The sequence below is a fragment of the Saccopteryx leptura genome, chromosome 6 (assembly GCF_036850995.1).
Source record: "Saccopteryx leptura isolate mSacLep1 chromosome 6, mSacLep1_pri_phased_curated, whole genome shotgun sequence".
Taxonomy (NCBI): domain Eukaryota; kingdom Metazoa; phylum Chordata; class Mammalia; order Chiroptera; family Emballonuridae; genus Saccopteryx; species Saccopteryx leptura.
The window spans coordinates 119,248,796-119,265,378 of NC_089508.1; the positions used below are offsets into that span (position 1 = coordinate 119,248,796).

Consider the following 16,583-nt stretch of genomic DNA (forward strand, 5'->3'; position numbering starts at 1 on the left):
AAATGGATAAAAGACTTAAATGTAAATCATAAAACCATAAGCATCCTAGAGGAAATCATAGGCAATAAGCTCTCCAACATCACTCGCAGCAATATATTTGCTGATTTATCTCCACATGCAAGGGAAATAAAGGACAGAATGAACAAATGGGACTATATTAAACTAAAAAGCTTTTGCACAGCTAAAGACAATATGAACAAAATAAAAAGGCAAACCACACAATGGGAGAACATATATGACAATACATCTGATAAGGGGTTAATAACCAAAATTTATAAAGAACTTGTAAAACTCAACACCAGGAAGATAAACAATCAAATCAAAAAATGGTCAAAATAAATGGACACTTCTCCAAAGAGGACATACAGATGGCCAATAGGCATATGAAAAAATGCTCAACATCACTAATCATTAGAGAAATGCAAATTAAAACCACAGTGAGATACCACCTTACACCAGTCAGAATGGTGCTCATCAACAAAACAACACAGAATAAGTGCTGGCGAGGATGTAGAGAAAAGGGAACCCTCCTGCACTGCTGGTGGGAATGCAGACTGGTGCAGCCAATGTGGAAAACAGTATGGAGATAACTTAAAATATTAAAAATGGAACTGCCTTTTGACCCAGTCATCCCACTTTTAGGAATATATCCCAAGAACACCACATCAACAATTCAAAAGGAGAAATGCACCCCCATGTTTATGGCAGCATTGTTTACAATAGCTAAGATCTAGAAAAAGCCCAATTGCCCGACAGTGGGCAAATGGATTAAAATCTATGGTACATATACACAATGGAATACTATGGGACCATGAAAAGGAAGGAAATACTACTTTTTGTGACCACATGGATGGACCTGGAAACTATTATGTTAAGTGAAATAAACCAGGCAGAGAAAGGAAAATATCATATGACCTCTCTCATTTGAGGAATTTGATGACCACTATATATTGAGGAGCAGAATAGAGACAGAGGCAGGATGAAAGGATCCAGAAGGAAAGTGGACAGAGGGGAAGGGGATAACAGGGTGATAGGATGGGATGAGAGTAAGAAAGCAAATCCTCAAGAAAAGGGATGAGGGCATTACAGGGAGGGGGACAAGGGGGATGTACTGGGGAACACAGGGGAGCAGAGTAGGTATTTGGGGGGACACTAAAATCTATGTAAACACAACAAATTAATTAAAAAAAGAGAATTTCTACCTTTATGAAGTTTATTCACATGCAAATAAGATAATTCAACATAGAACGTAGTACAAGCTTCACATCCTAACAGTAATACAAAATCTTATTCTCAAAAATAGTAATGTTAAAAACTTACTACAAATTCTCTGAGCTTCTTTAATATTAGAGAAATTATTTGATATAAATGTGGGTTTTTAAAGATAATTTATGAAAATCAGTTTTCAAAATACCTGACAGTGAGTCCAAAAAGATATCATATTCCATTTTCATTTTTGTAAATTCTTAATGCATTTACATGTATCCATATTTAATTTTTAATAACTTCATTTTTAATTTGATTGTATTTGCTTTTTACATTAATGCTCAATAATAAGAAGTACTAACACAAACATGATTAAAGGTTCTTATAAATTACATGTAGTTTTAAATACCAAGAGGGAAAAAAGTTAGAAAACTCATTCAAAATTTTAATTAAAAAATATGGAATATGGAGTATTTTAGAAATAACGCACTAAGTTTTTACAGAAAACATATTCTTATTAGTTCATTTCTTTATGCCTATTTTATGCCATAGTAAATGTGATTGTAATGGATAAGAACAATCATTTTAAACAGATGAAATAATCGTAATCTCTGTGACAGAATGACTTGTTCTGAACTAGCCTTTGCAAAATAAGTGGCTGAAAAAGTAAAAAAGAATATATAAAACTACAGTTTTTAGAATTCAGAAAAGAGAAAGCACAGAACTGTCATTCTTAAAAAAAGTGAATTAAAAATGAACACTATCATTGCTCATGGAGACACTTTCAAAACACAGCACAGAAGGGAAAAACAAGGTAAAGCATCAATAGCTTTATTTAATTGAGGAGAGAGAAGGAGGTGCAGAGTGTCAAGTGGCTTAAATGTATAAGGCAGAGTAACAGAAAGGCAAATTATCAGAACTCCAGTAATCTCTAAGTAGAGACAGGGGAATAAATATTATCCATAATAAAACACTAATTAAAAAAAAAAGATGGGGCCCTGGCCTGTTGGCTCAGTGGCATAACATCAGTTTGGCATGTGAAAATCCTGGGTTGAAATCCCAGTCAGGGCACGCAGGAGAAGCAATCATCTGCTTCCACATACACCCTCCCCCCATCTATCTCTCACTTCCTCTCTTCTCTTCCAACAGCCATGGCTTGGTTGGAGCAATTTGGCCCCAGGTGCTGAGGATGGCTCCATGGCCTTGCCTCAGACACTAAGATAGCTCGGTTGCCGAGCAACTGAGCAGCGGCCCAGATGGGCAGAGCATCACCTGGCAGGGGGCTTAATGGGTTGCTCCTAGTGGGGCACATGAGGGAGTCTGTCTCTGCTTTCCTGCCTCTCATTTAATAATAACAACAACAACAACAACAACAAAGGATGGAAATAAATTTGAACAAATAATCAGTGACTTGTGATAAAGATATAAAGAAGTCAAACATACATATAATTGAGTATTGAAGAAGGCTGTAAAGTAAAAATATATTTCAAGAAATAATGGTAATTTTTTTCCAAATTTGTTATTAAAAAGCACAGCAACCCATAAATCTAAACTCAAAATAAGAAAAACCACACCAACATACATCACAATTATATTGCAGATAAGCTAAAAAAAAAAAAAAAGGAATCTTCAAAGCAGTCACATAAATAAGACACATCATAAGAAAATAAGATGAACAAAATAAAAAAAGCTGACTCCTCACTGACTTCCTTTTGGAAGTAAAGCAGATGGAAGACAATGAAAATTATCTTTAAAGCAGTTAAAGAAAAAGAAAAGCTTGTCAATTTAAATGTGGAATTATTCATTCATAAAGGTAAAATAAAGATATTTTGAGAGAAACAAACTGAAAAATTCATCACCAGTAGAATTGCACTATAAGAAAACATAAAGAAATTTTCTTCAGTCTTGAAGAAAATTATATCAGATGAATTTTAAAGCTTTAGAAATGAATAAAAAGCAGCAGAAATGGTATCTCTGTGATTAAGTATAAAATATTTTTGTTGTGTTTTATTGTTTACAGGTAGTACTTCTGGTATAAATATAAAAAGTAACAAAAAATATCATTTTCACCTTAACCATCAAATAAGCTGAATAAGCTACAAGTCATATGCATTTTAAAAAATAACATCATCTTGCTGACGATGCAAATAAACTTGAACTAAATTCCAGAAAGTGACAGTCCTTTATGAAAGAGGAGAGATCCACTGATACCCTCCTATTATTCTCACAGTCAGAAAGAAGGACCTATCTGGCACTAATTGGAGGGAGTAGAAAATAGCCTAACTTTTAAAAACATTTTTTAACACTTTATTTTGTAGACCACTTTTAGGTTTACATCAAAATTGGGAGAGAAAGTACACAGATTTCTTATGTAACAACTGTTCCCACACATGAAGAGTCTCCTCCATTATCAACATCCCCTGCCAGCATAGTAAATTTGTTATAATCAATTAATCTAATTTGACACATTATAATCATCCAAAAATCCATACTTTATATTAGGGGTCACTTTTGGTTTTATACAGTCAATGGGTTTGAACAAATGTATAATGGCATATAGACACATTTTAGGCATCGTACAGAGTATTTTCCCTCCCTCTAAATCTTCTATGCTCTGCTTATCCATCTCTTCATTTTCTATCTCTCCAAAGCAACCACTGATCTTACCATCTCCACAGTTCTCCCCTTTTCTATAATGTCATATAGTAGGAACCGTATAGTATGCAGCTTTTCCAACTGATTTTTTTAACGTAGTAATATGACTTTAAGATTCTTACATGTTTTTTATGGCTTCATAGCTCACTTTTTAAAAAAAAATTTTAAATTTTATTTAGACAATTAATTTTAACAGGGTGACATTGATCAACTCTATTAGAGTACATAGATTTAGAGAGATCATTTTGACATTTGGTTATGTTGTATACCCATCACCCAAAGTCATAATTGCTCACTTCTTTTTTGCACTAAAAAATGGTCCATTGTCTGAATGAACTACAGTTTATTTATCTATTCGTCCACTGAAGGACATTTTGGTTGCTTCTAAGTTTTGGCAATTATGAATAAAGCCACATACCTGTACACATCTGTATACAGGATTTTCTGTAGATGTAAATATTTAACTCCTTTGATAAATAATAAGGATATAATTGCTGGGATATATGGTAATAATGTATGTAGTTTTGTGTGAAACTGCCAAACTGTTTTCCAAAATGGCTGCACCGTATCTTGTCGTGGTTCCATATTTTGGTCATTCCAATAAGTATTGATTGTTTCAATTTGCATTTACCTGATGACACATGATGAAGGGTATCTTTTCATATATTGCCATCTGTACATCTTCTTTGGTGAGTTGTTAAGATCTTATGGCCCATTATTTATACATATTATTCTTTTAAATATTAAAGTTAAGACTACATTATATATTTTGAATAAAGTTTCTTAATCAAATGTATTTTTTGCCAATGTTTTCTCCCAATGTGTCTTAATCTCTTGACATTGTCCTTAAAAGAGCAGAAGCTTTTTAATGTTAATGAGTTCAGCTTATCATTTCTTTCACGGATCATGTTTTAGATCAGGGGTCCCCAAACTACAGCCCGCGGGCCACATGCGGCCCCCTGAGGCCATTTATCCGGCCCCCACTTCGGAAGGGGCACCTCTTTCATTGGTGGTCAGTGAGAGGAGCACATTGACCATCTCATTAGCCAAAAACAGGCCCATAGTTCCCATTGAAATACTGGTCAGTTTGTTGATTTAAATTTACTTGTTCTTCATTTTAAATATTGTATTTGTTCCCGTTTTGTTTTTTTACTTTAAAATAAGATATGTGCAGTGTGCATAGGGATTTGTTCATAGTTTTTTCTTATAGTCTGGCCCTCCAATGATCTGAGGGACAGTGAACTGGCCCCCTGTGTAAAAAGTTTGGGGACCCCTGTTTTAGATGCTATATGAAAAAAAGGCATCATCATAACCAATGCCATTTAGGTTATTTATATTATCTTCTGGTGGTTTTACAATATTTCATTTGACATTTAGGACTCCATTTTGAGCTTATTTTTTGAATAATTTAATGTCTGTGTTAAATTTCTTTTTTTTTTTACATGAAAATATCCAGTTGTCCCAATACAACTTGTTGAGAAGAATATGTTTGTTCTGTTGTATTGCTTTTGCTGTTTGTCAAAGACTTTAATTACAGGTATGAGCACTGATTACTGGGCTTTCTATTTTGTTTAATTTATTCTTTTACTGTTACACATTGTCTTGATTACTGTAGCTCTTTAAGTCTTGAAGTTGCAGAGTGTCTGTCTGTTCACCAACTTTGTTCTTCTGTAGTATTATATTGACTATTCTGGATCTTTTGCCTTTCTATATAAACTTTGAAATCAATACACTAACATCATAAAACAACTGTTGCAGTAATATAATGTTATAGTAATTAAATATATAAAAATTAAAAATATGAAAGATATATAAAATTAATTAAGATATAATATTAAAAGCAATTAAGGAAATTAAATAAAGTTATGCCATCTGTATAGGTATTAATATAGTGTATATAAATATGATAATATTTGTATACACTATATTAATTCTGACTTTCGAGCAGAGGGCCCAGTTAGTGTGTGTGTGAAGTTATACATAGATAAGAAGTGGCTTGATGTCATAACTCTTAAAGTTAACATAAACAAGAAGCTTCCCTAGGAACACCTTAAAAGTGGCTTGATGTGATATTTCAGTAGATTAGCATAAAAAGGGCTCTCTATGAGGAACTCCCAAAAAGGTAGTTTGAGGTGATAATCCTGTAAATTGACACCTATTAGAAGGTGGGTTGAGATGATAATCTTGTAGATTGACACCTGTTAGAAGGTGTTGGCCAGAAAAGGTACTAAAGCTAAGGGGATCCCTGATGCATAGTCACCCAGACTCCAATGTTGATGTGGACTGTCTCCACACCGCTCTGTGCAAAGACAGCTGAGAGGAGCACAACAAAGGGGCCTCCTTAAGCTGTACCCAGGCACGCCAAAAGGATTTGTGAGTAATAAACTACCTGTGTGATTCTTGCAACTAACTTGTGTATAGGTCAGTTGTGTCTTTCTTCCGGTGGCAGTTAGTGTTGGCACTGATCAGTAGCATCCTCCCAGCTACCTCTAGGGTAGTTTCGAAAAGGCTGCCTGCCCTGCTAATAAGCAGGAGTGTCCCTTGGTGCTGGAAAGTCAAATTGGGGATGCCTGATTGAAATAGAGTTCAGGCTCTACTGGGACAACAACTTTTGAGTTTTAACAATTTTTTTGTATGATAAGTCTTTTTTAGCAGATGTGTTTTAGTGAGCCTAGGTCTCTGGACTGTGAACTTCACAAATATTTCTATGTTCCTCTCTCTATCTCCTTAGATGAGACCTGATGGCTATAGTGGGTTGGAGTTAAGCATTTCCTTTTTCTACTTGTAATTCTATAGCTGGCTGGTATTGAGTCGTTTCCCAGGTTATTTGGGTTCAAATAATACCACAGCAGCTTAAGCTCTATTTAATTTGATTCCCTTTAAGACAGACCTTGTTAAGAATTACAGAGTGCTCTAACATAATTCAAAAGGGTTCTTTTCCTTCTCCCCATTGGAAGCAGGAGTAGATGTATTTCCCGATATTTGCTGTGGGAAATTGGTGGAGTTACAGGAGGTAAATCTTAAAATATTGTGGGATTATCCCTTATAACTGGGTTACCCTGAATTTAAAACCCTCAGCCATGTCTGCATGGCATCTCCAGCAACTCACTGTGACAGTTCAGTTCTCCCACTGTTTCCTATAGTGTCTACAGCTCTGTGTCTGCTCTAGTAATCAGGGGCTCCCTGGATTCACCATTCTGTCTTTCCAACATTGGGGCAATAGTTAGCCTATCTATTTCCCTCTTTTATGGAGCCAGGAGGAGGGTTTTTGTTTTTTTTTTTTGTTTTTGTTTTTGTTTTTAATTTTCAGTTTGATCAGCACAGGTGAAACAGAAAACCAGAATTTTTTTTCTTCTTTTCCAAATGAGAGGAGCGGAGATAGAGAGACAGACTCCTGCATGTGTACTATCTGGAACCCACCCGGCAACCCCCGTCTGGGGTCAATGTTCTGCCCATCTGGGCCATGCTTACCACAGAGCTATCTTTAGCTCGTGAGGCAGAAGGTCCATGGAGCCATCCTCAGGGCCAATGCACTTGAGTCAATCAATCCATAGCTGTGGGAGGGGAAGAGAGAAAGAGAGAGAAGAAGAAGGAGGGGTGAAGAAGCAGATGGCCCCTTCTCCTGTCTGACCTGACCAGGAATCAAAACCAGGACATCCACATGCTGGACTGATGCTCTACAACTGAGCCATCAGTCAGGGTGAAACCAGAATTTTAATCAAGTTTTAAGAACCACATGTGATATAAGAAAACAAAATTTAAAAGAGCCCCAAACCAAGGCCAGAAAATGTTTCCTCAGAATTTCATTCTTATTTGTATTTATTGAGTCATGGAGATCTTAAATGATAAATATGGACTAGAGAGCAGAGAGATGTTCTATAGTTGCAGATAAAAGATAATCAGAGGTGAAAAGAAAAATTAAATTGAATTATCCAGGTAATTCAGATGTCCACCTTTGGAAAAATGGGTAATAAGAAGGGGCCTGAAAAAAATTCGCTCAGGAATTTCTGCTTTAAAAGATTGAGAAGGGGAAGAAGAGCTCATTTCCTTTCCTCCCATTCAGATACTTCTAACTTTCAACCATCTGGAGTGACATGGGAGAAGTGAGAATATTTTTTATTTTTAGAAAATATTTCTACCTTCATAGAATGTGAAGCTCAGATTTTGCCCATCAAAGAAATCCAGGGTTTAGCTCATAGATCAAACAGATCTCCTTGGTCATCAGAATAGCTGGCAGGAGCACTGTCAAACAGGGTCAGAATTCCAAAAGTTTATACAACACATGGTTCATTTGCACAAAAAAGATCTCCAAATCCATTGTGCTAAGGTTCCATGGCTGAATAAACTGGAAATTCCCAACCATTCTCTCCAAACATTTGAAGGTATAGTGAACTGAATCACAATAATACTATAGCAAATTACAGACTGAGCTTAACTGCAGAACATATACTCACCCCCCACTCTAGTGACAAAGAAAAAACATCCATATATATTTTTAAAAAGTAAATATCATTTATTTTATAATCTAATGTGTTTTTGGTATAAAATATGCTGCATAAAGTAAGAAATCACATACACAACAACAACAGAAATATGAGAAAAAAAGAAAAAGTGGCTAACATTCTAAAAAGGAAATGGTCAATAGAAGCAGACTCAATAGACATTCCAGATGTTAGAATTGTCACAAAAATTTAAAATAACTTAAAAAATGCTAAAATATCAAGTGGAAGATGTAGAAAACAGGCATGATGTTATGGATAATACTAGCAGAGATGTAGAAACACTTTTTAAAATGTAAATGGTTTTGAAGAAACTATTAGATGTGCTTGAGAGAATAGTGGGCACAGCAAAGGAAAATAACAATGTACTTAAAAGCAGATTGATAGAAAAAAATCTAAACTCCAACAATTAAGGAAAATAAAGCTGAAAGAAGAGAATTTAAAGTCTGAAATCTGAAGGAAAATATAAAAATCTCTGATATAATCATAACTGGAGTTCCAGAGAGAAAGGAAGAAGAGAATGGAGAAGAACAATTTAAAGGGATAACAGTTAAATAATTTCCAGAATTGATAACATTAATGATCCAAAAAGGCCAATTAACCCTAAGCAGTATCAACACAATTATACTTAGACACATAAATGTCAATTTGTAAAAATAAAATAGAAAGAGAAAAATTATAAAGACAGCAGAGAAAAAGAAAAATTATAAAAACTATAAGTAAATTTTCATAATAAATAAAAGCCAAAAAAATGGAATAATATATTTAAAAAGTAAAAAAAAAAATTCTTTCAACTTTGGGTTTCACATCCAATAAAAAATATTCTTCAAAATGAATATAAACCTTTCCACTGTGGAGACTGCTGTCTTAGGGACAAATGCTGATGAACTGTTTCAGCAGTTCCTCCTTCTTCGGGGACTTGTATGTCAACATAGAGCTCCATGTTTCATGGGAGATACTCGAGCTCACTTTATGCTCCCTGGAGCTTTAGCACAAGGGAATGCCCTTTATTTTTTTTTCTTTTCTTTTCTTTATTTTTTTATTGTTGTATTATTTATTTATTTATTTATTTATTTTTTGTATTTTTCTGAAGATGGAAATGGGGAGGCAGTCAGACAGACTCCCGCATGCGCCTGACCAGGATCCACCTGGCATGCCTACCGGGGGGAAATGCTCTGCCCATCTGGGGTGTTGCTCTGTTGCAACCAGAGCCATTCTAGCAACTGAGGCAGAGGCCATAGGGCCATCCTTAGTGCCCAGGGTGGCTTTGCTCCAGTGGAGCCTTGGCTGCGGGAGGGGAGGAGAGAGATAGAGAGGAAGGAGAGGGGAAGGGGTGGAGAAATAGATGGGCGCTTCTTCTGTGTGCTCGGACTGGGAATCGAACCCGGGAATCCTGCACACCAGGCCAAGGCTCTACCACTGAGCCAACCGGCCAGGGCCTAGGGATGCCCTTGTTGATCAAGCTACCCAAAAGAAAATTATATAGAGCAACCATGACAGACCGAGCAAGTCAGTCTCATACTATTCATCACCAGAACGCTGCAGCCTGGTGTAAACAGTTTCAACTTTCTCGGGAAGTAGCATGGCAGATTGGGAAATCCTGTCCAAGGGGTCCTGTACTGCCCCTTCATTTAGAGTTAACCCTCAAGGACCCCTACCAGGACAACTTTGGCAGATGGATGTTACTCATATACCTTCATTTGGCAAACAGTTGTATGTCCACATTACAGTGGATACATATTCCGGATCTATAGTAACCTCTGTCAGAACAGGAGAGGCTGCTAAGCATGCTATAGCCCATTGTCTGTATGCATTGTTCTATTATTGGATTTCCTAAACTGGCTAAACTGAAAATGCTCCTGCATATGGAACAAAAGCATTCACTGTATTTTGTCATGCTTACAATCTTTAAAGTTAAGGTATTATTAAAGTGTACTCAGCAAACATTTTAAGGTCAATTAAAAAAAATTTTTTTTTAAAGGGGGTAGTCATATCCTGGAACTCCTGCGGGTCTACCATATCATACTTTTTACTGAAAAAAAAATTTACATTTCTTTTGAATGCTGATGAACAGGAGACACCAAATCTTTTTTGCCTGCAAACTACTACCTTCTTTATTAGATCCAGCTAATAACACTTTTTTGTCTTTTTCCAAATAGCTCCAGATATATGGAAAAGATTTACATAGGCGGATGGGGATCCTCAAACCCCTCAGCGAGATCTTCTGAGCATGGCTTTTAAGATACCTAGAGGCAGAAAAAGCCCAATAGAGATCAGGGGAACTACCAGCTTTTAGGATACACCCTTAAAGTCTCCAATGCCCCAAAGGGGTCTCATAGGATGCCATCTGGATCCTGCTTCAATAGTGGAAAGGAAGGTCATTGAGCTAAAGCCTGCCAGGCTTACATGCCTCTGCTGTGAGGAAATAGGGACACTGGAAGGTAGGCTTTCCCCTCACTCCTCTAAGGGAGGGTTCATTCTCTTCCAGCCCTGCTCCAGCCACCTTTCTAACCTTGCCCAGAGAGCTGGGGTTTGCCACTGAAGGCTGAAGGTGCCCAGGGCTGTCGGCCCCATCTACAACACTGTGGACGAGCCTAGGGTATTTCTTCCAAGAAGTAGGCAAACTAATTTCATTTGCACAAGGGCCACTTAACTATGTTTTGCCTGAATAGTCAGGTTTTTTATTCTTCCCTCAAAAGATCTCTGTTGTGGGTGTTGATAGTCCTATGTTCTGCTGCTTTGCTTAATATATAGTGTTTCCTTTATCCCTCCTACCTCAATGCCCCACTCATATTTCAGGCTGGGACCTACTCCTAATTTAGAGCTATCTTTCCCCCTTTTGCCAACTTCTATTATGAATCTACCTTTGCCACCCAGCTTAGTGTATCCCAAGGTTCTCTTTACCATGCCACAGTCGCAGAGCTCCAGGGAAAAGCTACCTGGTCTCATCTCTCCAGGCAGAGGAGAACAGAAGCTCCATATCCACACATGCTGCAAATGGCTTTTCCAGTCTACCTGAATCATTACCAGCTAGAAGCAGCGGTCATTGGGACTTGGACATGAGCTGCAAAGTATAGAATGGTGACAACTTCAGTGCCATGTGGACTTTTCCTGGATGTGGACTTTTCCTGGACTCCTGCTCCCTGTGACAGCTCCTAACAGACTGAACTGTGGTTGGGTTGCATTTTTCAGGGATTTGGCATGGTGATGCGGCCAACTGGGACTTGGTGAACATGTTAAGGACACTACTCTTTTATGGATTCTTGCTGTTTTGGCCAAGAGTTTGGTTAAAGGCTTTTAATCACTGTAAAAAAAAAAAAAATAGAAGACTGGATAAAGAAGATGGGGCACATGTACACCATGGTATACTATTCAGCTAGAAGAAATGATGACATCAGATCACTTACAGCAGAATGGTGGAATCTTGATAACATTATGCGGTGTGAAATAAGCGAATCAGAAAAAAACAAGAACTGCAGGATTCCATACATTGGTGGGACATAAAAATGAGACTAAGAGACATGGACAGGAGTGTGGTGGTTACGGAGGGTGGGGGGAGGGAAGGAGGGAGAGGGGGAGGGGAAGGGGTACAAAGAAAACTGGATAGAGGGTGACGGAGGATGATCTCTCTTTGGGTGATGGGTATGCAACAGAACTAAATGACAAGATAACCTGGAAATGTTTTCTTTGAATATATGTACCCTGATTTATTGATGTCACCCCATTAAAATAAAAATTTATTTATAAAAAAAAATGAATATAAACCAAAAATACTCAGAGGTAGAAAAAGTTAAGAAAAAATAATCTCAGATATTATCTGCAAGACATTATGAATGACATTCATAGGATAAAAATAATTTTAAAAAATCACCCACCAAGAAAATACTAAGGTGGTAGGTTCAATCCCAAAGATTTCAATAATTATTTTAAAAACAACTTGAATCAAAACATAAGGCAAAGATTATTAATCTGTCATAAAAAGCAGGGATGGCCATTCATTAAGCATTAAAAGAAAAACTTTGAAAACAGAGACAATTGAAAGTCAAAGGCTAGAAAAGATAGATTACAAAACACTGAGCATAAAAAATTTGGCATGACTAAATTATCATCAAACAAAGTAGAAAACTGTAAAAAAGTGTACCAGATATAAACAGAGGCATGTCATAGAAAAGGATGAGTTCATCAAGAAATTATGAGAGGGAGTCTATAACCAAAGATCACCAAAGAACCCACATCAAGACTGGTAGGAAGGGTGGAGACGCAGAAAGGGCTGCCCCGCTCCCAAGAGCGAGCGACAGCTGAGAGTATGGAGGGACTCTCACAGTGGGGGGTGTTGCCCTGAGAGGTGTGGGTTCTTAGCCCCAGGCCCAGAGCCCCAGTCTAGAGCCCCAGAGTCTAGAAGAGATGCCCAGACAGTATTTAGCTGTGAAAAGAGCCAAGTTTCTGTCTTCAAGAAAGAGACAGAGCTCTCAGATGCAGACTTTGTTTTAACGGGCCCGTGCAGAACACCTTGTTCACAGCCACTTATCTGGGGCTCTGGCAGGAGAGACCTGAGAGGATTGGAGTTGATGGAGGAGAGTGTAAAGTTGGAGGCCTAAGGAGAGAAACTATGGGGGATGGCCACCAGAACCCCTGTGCAGAGTCAATCTCCAGTACTGCAGTCACAATCTTTCTTGGGTGGAGCAGTCCCCTCTGAGTGACATCAGCCTGGGGAAAAGCAGCTACTCTGACCTTGGGAGAATCTCCTACCCCAGTCATGGCGATAGGTCTTTCTGAGAGGCCAGGAAGCAGGGAGCATGTCAGTGACTCAGTTTTCTGGTGAAGAGTTCTGAACTCCCCTCCAACACTATATCAAGTCTATGACTGGTGCTTCCAACTCATAAGAGATTCAGTTGAAACTGTGGGTGAGCAGACCACACCTCTGGATCTCAGAAGCCACACCCACCAGACTTCTGGGGCCACACCCTACTTAGGTCTCAGAAAAAAGTCTGAACAGACTGACACCTGGGGCTAAGGGGTGGAGCCACACCCACCACCCTTCCAAATCCCTAAATTGCCACAGGCTCTAGAATCTAGCAGAGATTTTTTTCAGTGGATGAGCACAAAAAGCAGCCAGCAGACAGGCTACAGGAGGCCAGACTCAAGGACACTTGGCCATTTGAGTGGAATTTCCACCAGGACCAGAGTGAGTAAAAGCCTACCTAGGAGTGCAGCTTTGTATTTCCATGTGTACCTGGGCCCAGCAGAGGAAGCCACAAACTCTGAGTTGCTTGTACTTCCAAAAAGGTTGCTGAGGGCCAGTCACAGGCAGTGTTTCCCACTGGTCTGTGTTAGGTTCCTGTTTGAGAGGCCCAGGGCTAGCACATCCAGGGGGCCAGCTGCAGAAAGCATCCGTTCAGGACCAAACAACCCTTCCTAGAGTGGTATCCTAAGGAAAAGCTCCTCACAACTGTCCCAGCTGAGGCAACTTTTACTCTCTGTGTTCAGCACCAGCACAGTGGCTCATGTGCCTTCAATAGGGTGGAACTTCACAGTCAGCTTGCCTGGACACTGGATATTCTGTCTGGCTGGGCTAGGTTCCACAGGAAAAATGGAGAGAGGTTTGGAGCATGGAAATGTAAAGTGTGGGTCCCTGTGATTCTATTGTTGGATCTGGTCAATGAGCTTAGCCACCTTTGGGAGGGGCACAGTCAGCACCAAGAAAGGACTCTTTCCATGACTGGGGTCTCAACAGCTGAAAGAACTTCTGAAGAGAGGACTGCTGGCCACACTCGTTTTGAACCTGTTGCTCACCTTGTTGGGGAGAAATAAAATTTCAGTATCTAGCAGTTGCTGAGAGATCAAGCTCTGGAGTAGGGGCCAAATTCCCTGTACTGAGCTCCTTACCAAGAGACTCCTGAAGAACAGGATCCCAGAAATGTTGTATTCACAACCTCAGCTGCCCTAACCCAACAAGACTGCAACCTGTAGAGGGGTCAGTAGGGTGAGGCCAATCTGAGCCCTCACTACAGTCTTACTACAGAAGACTCTGTGGAAATACCAAGCAACACCAAGAGGAGGAGGAACAGCTGAAAAATGGAGACAAATGTTATAGAACTTGGAGCTTTTACAGAGCTGTTGTCATCTTTAAGCAGAAAAAAGCTGATCCTTATACAAATGTTTGCTCCTCCCATAGTACCTAGACACAGAAAATGCATACAAAAACAGCAAAAAGTGCAGTAGCTGCAGAATGGTAGCCCATAGAAAGTTACAAACAACAGCTGATGCCAACCCCAAAAAAATTAGAGCCAACACTACTGGCAGTGGGTGGCAGACAGCATCAACCCTAGACTCAGCTACCTACACAAGCAGCACACCCAGGTTGGAGTCTAGCAGGCACCAGACACTATGGAGAATAAATATGCCCAACAAGACAGACATTTCATAGTGTATAATACACATGATCAAGGTTGACCTTAGAGCCAGTCAGCTTAAAGTGATAACCATACACATGAAAGGACAAACGGCATCTATACTCACATATAACAAAAGGAAAAATAGTACCCTCAAGAAACATTTTTAGAACAAGGGAAACAAATGGCCTGGAGAACAGTACCAACAAGCCCATCTTCTTTATAAAGACCACAAAAAATTTAAATTAGGAGAGGACTACCTAATGCACAGACACAAAGGGCAAACAGAGAAGTGTAACTCAAATGAATAAAAAAGAGAAATCCCCAGAAAAAGAACTGAATGAGATGGAAGTAACCAAAACACCAGATGCAGAATTTAAACAATGATTTTTAAGATTATCAAGGATCTTAGTGCAACAATGGATGGACATGATGAGCACCTAAATAAAGAAATAACGGCCCTGGCCGGTTGGCTCAGCGGTAGAGCATCGGCCTGGCGTGCGGGAGACCCGGGTTCGATTCCCGGCCAGGGCACATAGGAGAAGCGCCCATTTGCTTCTCCACCCCCACCCCCTCCTTCCTCTCTGTCTCTCTTCCCCTCCTGCAGCCAAGGCTCCATTGGAGCAAAGATGGCCCAGGCACTGAGGATGGCTCCTTGGCCTCTGCCCCAGGCACTAGAGTGGCTCTGGTCATGGCAGAGTGACCATGACCACCCGGAGGGGCAGAGCATCGCCCCCTGGTGGGCAGAGCTTCGCCCCTGGTGGGCGTGCTGGGTGGATCCCGGTTGGGCGCATGCGGGAGTCTGTCTGCCTGTCTCTCCCCGTTTCCAGCTTCAGAAAAATACAAAAAAAGAAAAAGAAAAGAAAAAGAAATAGCAAGCATCAAAAAGGATTTGAAATAAAAAAAAAGTCAGTAATGAAAAATACAATATCAGAAATAAAGACTGCACTAGATGGAATTAACAGCAGGCTGGATGAAGCAGAGGATCAAATTGGTGATTTAGAGAAAAAGATAAACAAAGGCACGGAAGATGAGCAGCAAAACGAGGCTCAAAAAGTCTGAGGAAACTCTGAGAGAGCTCTGTGACAACATGAAGAGAAACAACATCCACATCATAAAGGTTCCTAAAGGAGAAGAGAACAAACAAGGAATAGAGAATCTGTTTGAAGAACTCATAGCTGAAAATTGTCCTAAATTGATGAATAAAAAAGTCATACAAGTTCAAGAAGCACAGAGTTCCATTAAAGAGGAACTCAAGGAGGCCTACACCAACACACATCATAATTAAAGTGTAAAAATTAAGAGACAAAGAAAGAGTACTAAAAACTGCAAGAGAAAAGCAGTTAATTACATACTGAGGAGCCCCCATAAGGATGACATCCAACTTCTCAACAGAAACACTTGAGGCCAGAAGGGATTGGCAAGAAATATTCAATTGATGCAAAGCAAGAATCTACAACTAAGACTTCTTTAAATAGGAAGGCCATTGTTTAAGATTGAAGGAGAAATAAATAGCTTCTCAAGCAAAAAAACCAAACAACAACAACAACAAACTCAATGAATTCATTACAGGCAAACCAGTACTGTGAGAAATGTTAAGTGGCCTACTGTAAAAAGAGCAAAGGAAAAAAATATCAGAAAATGAAGATTGTAGATTTAAAGAATAAAATGGCAAGAAACAACTACATATCAATAATAACTTAAATGTAAATGGATCAAATGACCCAATCAAAAGATATAGAGTAGCAGCATAAATAAGAAAACAGAACCCATTCATATGCTGTTTACAAGAGACCCATCTTAGAACAAAAGATACACATAGACTAAAAGT

The 16,583-nt window shown here is 38.8% G+C and overlaps 1 protein-coding gene across 6 annotated transcripts in view; it reads right to left on the reverse strand.

Annotated features, from left to right (window-relative positions):
* Positions 1-16,583, reverse strand: part of LRFN5 (leucine rich repeat and fibronectin type III domain containing 5) — a 422,713-nt gene that overhangs the window by 25,264 nt on the left and 380,866 nt on the right. Inside the window, exon 1 of one of the 6 annotated variants that reach the window (XM_066343047.1) lies at positions 7,333-7,398. The exons of the other annotated variants lie outside the window; for them this stretch is intronic. The gene's annotated coding sequence lies outside the window, so the exon portion shown is untranslated. Of the gene's footprint in view, positions 1-7,332; positions 7,399-16,583 lie in introns of those variants that run through there. 6 annotated transcript variants of the gene reach the window in all.